Raw genomic sequence first — 4328 nt, forward strand, 5'->3', positions numbered from 1 at the left:
GAGAACAGAAACTGCCTCACTTGTTCATCACTCTACTCCTGCACCAAGGGCAGTGACGAGCTGATGGTAGATGTTGGCTGAGTGGGTGGGTGGATGGCTAGATGGATGATGCCGTCCTGTGGGGCGAAAGGTACATCAATGAATAACATAGTTACCTTAGGCCCTGCTAGGCACCCTGGGATTTGTTGTGAGCTGCCCAAGGCACTAGCATTGCCATCGTAAATGTGTGCTTGTGACTTGAAGACCCCGTCTGTAGCTTGAAGTGAACACCATTAGTGTTTCCTGAATCTTCCCCCAGAACTCATCCACACACCAATGGGAATAAACCTGTACCCCTTGGGACCTGGGACCTTCAAAATCTCATTCTACTGTTTGTGCATTTTATGAAAAAATTGATATTTTCCTACGATACCCATTTTCTGTCTTCATACAGAATTCTTTTCCCATCCTTCAGCTTGTGCATTGTTAACAAGTCTATGGCTCGTGGTATGCCTGGCAAAACTGCGGCATGACCCAGGGAGTTCCTGTACCCTTCTTGAGAATCACAGGATGAAGACCTTGTCCACAAGATACCACTGCTAACATGGACATATTGTAGTTGGGAGAGGTAGTCTTAACCACCGCTAATATAGATTCTCTATATTTGATTCCCATTTTTCACCCAGCAAAGAACAGCCCCCTGACTGAGAATGGGACAGAAGATGGGAGGGTTTGATCATAGGAAGAGGAAACTCATCCAGAACTGCCTAGAAGTGAAGGTCTGATCAGGTCAGCCTGCTGGTCCAAGATGGCAGCAAATTGGGGAAGACAAGATGGAGACACTGAACAAAGAGGAAGAAACCAGAACTGGGATGAAAGGAGCCCTTTGCTGAGGCCCTTCAAGGCAATGGGATGACCGCCAAAGAGATGACTTTGGTTATGTGTAAGGACTTAAGCATTCATTTCTTCTGCAGACATTTTTTGAGTACTTACTATGGGTTAGACCCTGTGCTTACCACTAGAAAGCTAAGGAGACAATTAGTACTCCCAGTCTAGTTGCTCAGTCGTGTCCAACTCTTTGCAGCCCCATGAACTGTAGCCTGCCAGGCTCCTCCACCCATAGGATTTCCCAGGCAAGAATATTGGAGTGGGTTGCCATTACCTTCTCCAGTGAGATGGAGGTCCATAAAAGATAGTTGCAATAAGCTCTCTGTTAGGAAGAAACACAAGGGGCAGCAAAGGAGTGCCAAATGATCCAGAATAGGGAATTCAAGGGAGGCTTCCTGGAAGAGTGGGTGCCTAAAGGACAAGCAGAGGTGGATTATGTAATGCATAATGGTAGGCTCAGCATTTTTTGCCTTCAGTTGTATTTTCTTCTAATCCCCAACTTCAGTTAGGGGCCAGATAGAAGTGTTTTGAATATAGAAGGTGTTCAACAAATGCATCTAAATGAAGAGAAACAAAAACCAAGCAAAGAAAATCTAAATCTCTTTCTCCTTCCTCCCCCTCCCCAAACACAGACATTAAAAGGTATATAGGCAGCATCGGTTATTCTGATTATTGTGCTGTTAACTACCCAGATGGGAGATAATACCGTAAAAGGACAGAATAAGGTTTCAGGCAGGTTTTTGACTCCAGCAGTCCAGCAGTTGGAACATGGTTTGAACTATATAGAGTATGAGAATAAGAGAATTGCAGGACTTGTACACTTCCTCTCCTAAGAATAATTAGTAGGGGGTTTTCTCCCACTGGTGACCCTGTTGTCATTCATTCCTCCCCTCCCATTTAAGAGGCTATTTTGTTTGAGTCATCAGGTAATATGTAAATTCATGAAAGCAGGTATATATTAGCAGATGCAAGGCATTCTGGTTGTTTTGTTTTGAAATTTTTTTTCCTTTAGTTAATTATCAAGTGCTTGCTATGTAATAATCAATGAGCAGCTAATTGGAAGTAAGAGGGAATGAAATGGGTATTATTCAGATAGTGTTTTTAACAGAAGGCATACATGTAATACTGTAGGGAAATATTACTAAGCAGCAAGAGATTTTAGTGTGTGTGTGTGTGTGTGTGTATGTGTGTGTGTGTTTACTAAAGGATTCATTTAAAGCCACTCAGAAACTAAATCCAGATATGTGAATCCTTTCATTTTCAGACTCCTCCCAAGGGGTAAGCACTGGAAGATGACAAGAGAGAAGCGGAGCCCCTAGAGATCGCCCTGGAACCAAACCACCCTAAATGGAGCCGGGAGGTCTGTCAATTCCCAGAGAGCAACGAGGAAATGGTAAGCAAAAGGCAGCAGTTGCCTAGAGAATTAGGGAATGAATAACAATGCTATATGGTAAATTAACCATGTTACATTGTGCACAGCAAAGTGATGGAAAAACCCTGTTAAAAATTGAATAATAATTTGCCCACATCATTTACGTAAAATGCATAATTTTCCTACTTCAGTGGACTTTAGTTTGATTTAAAATATGAACGACTCCAGTCCTGTTCACCAGAGCATAGTTTTTGAGATAACTGAGAAGGGGGAAAGGAATCAGACCATAATCAGCACAATCCTATGTGAACCACTTCACCTCCCCCCTCACCTGTGCATTTCAGAAAATATTTGTTTATCCGTTCCTGAAGGTCTCTAAGTGAAAGCGCAAGGCATTCATCACTGTCACCACTGTCACTAAACCATGACCTCACCATGTTCGAGAGGGGGAAAGCAATGCTTCATTCTATTCAATATTTTTCTGCTCTAATTCAAATAAGTACTTGTTTCTGGATACTAGGGAAAATGGAAACGTAGCAAAGCTGTACTTAAAACAGCAAGCCAGGAACAAAAGCAACATGCGCAGCCGAAGGAGACCTTGGAAGATGCGTAGATAAAACAAAAAGCTGTGCTTGGCTGGGAGTCTCTTGGAATCAGATGCAAAATGGAGAACATTGTTCCAATTGTAAAGATTTTGGAATCTATAATATCTGGAATAGAAAGGCATCATGTCATCTACCTTGACATTCAGAAGCTGTGCTATTGCTATGAGTTATGATACTTGTTCCTGAACCAGAGTGGTCAGAGGCGGAGTGGAATTCCTGTGATGGACCAGAATTTAAGCTCCACTTAAACAGTGCTTTCCCATGGCAATCACTGTCCATTTTCCTTCCCCAACCTGCCCCCGCTCCCCACCCCCACCAGAACCATAGAATTTTTATTTAGATATTCACTCATTCTCTTCATCCCCATCTCTCTACAAAGGGTCATTATTTACTTATTATATTCAGCCGTTAAATGTCAACTTTTTAGGACAAGTGTATAGCTGATTATCTGTGCTTCTCATGAAGACTCCTTTTGTTGGCCAAAGCCTACTAAAGCCTTGCTGACCCCAAGAAGCTGAATCTTGAACCCCACAAATCTCAATACTTTTTATCTCTTGGGTGCTCAATTTGGTTGAGCAAAGGGGCCTCCCTCAATCCTAAGACTCCTCCCCACTTCCTCCTTTTCTCCTAGTAACTCTTGCCACTGGCCAAAGATTTATTAGACCCTAGTTTTGTCCCTATGCCTCTTGCCACTAGCTATAAATTGCCTTTTTGCAAATTAGAAAAAGCTACCCTACCTCAAGACACTTTGCTGCCATCTGCCAGAAAACTATTGTAATAAATATGCCAAGAGCTCATGACTAGAATGTGAATGGTGCCCCCTAGAATTGTGCAGTATACAACTGGCACAACTGTATATGACAACCCTGTACTTGGAAACCCCCTGAGCTATCCTGGAAGCTGGTTGTATAAATAAGAACACAGTAGGTCAGTCTTGCCTTTTTATAACATTTGGCAATTTCAAAATCTAAATCTCTTGGCCATGATCAAAAATTGCTGAGAGGCAATCTCTGGAAGAGACCAAGAGCCCCCAGGTAGCAATACTCATAAGAATAAAGGGTTCTTATTCAGCCCGAGATTTGGCCTACTGGCTGGGTATATACAGCCCAAACCACCTTGGCTTGATTTTCAGGAAGCATCACTTAGAAAGCCGGTAAGTCTCAGTGTTGAGGGTAAAGGAGGAGAGTGGACGTGGCTTACGCGTAGGCCAGCCTTCCCCTCTCCCTGGCGTTGGCTGCTTCATCCTTGTTGATCGCTCCGTCTGTTGTTCCCCTCCGTCCTTCACGTTCAGTACAACCTGCGTGTTCTAGTGATCTTTTGCCACAAAACAAACTACCCCAAAACTTAGTGGCAGAAATAGAAGCAGTCATTTATTTTGCTCACTAGTCTGCAATTTGGACAACATCCGTCAGGGACATCTCTGCTCCACATGGCATCAACTAGGGCATCTCTGTGTGGCTGGAGGACCTGCCTTCCCAATGGTG

The 4328-nt window shown here is 43.3% G+C and overlaps 1 long non-coding RNA gene across 1 annotated transcript; it reads left to right on the plus strand.

Annotated features, from left to right (window-relative positions):
• The first annotated feature begins 241 nt into the window (after window positions 1–241).
• On the plus strand, window positions 242–3097 carry LOC120862489. Its single transcript, XR_005720782.1, has 3 exons — window positions 242–922; window positions 2132–2260; window positions 2760–3097. It is a non-coding gene; the product is annotated as an uncharacterized LOC120862489 (long non-coding RNA).
• The last annotated feature ends 1231 nt before the right edge of the window (window positions 3098–4328 follow it).

Source organism: Oryx dammah, unplaced genomic scaffold, assembly GCF_014754425.2.
Source record: "Oryx dammah isolate SB20612 unplaced genomic scaffold, SCBI_Odam_1.1 HiC_scaffold_4, whole genome shotgun sequence".
NCBI classification, from domain to species: domain Eukaryota; kingdom Metazoa; phylum Chordata; class Mammalia; order Artiodactyla; family Bovidae; genus Oryx; species Oryx dammah.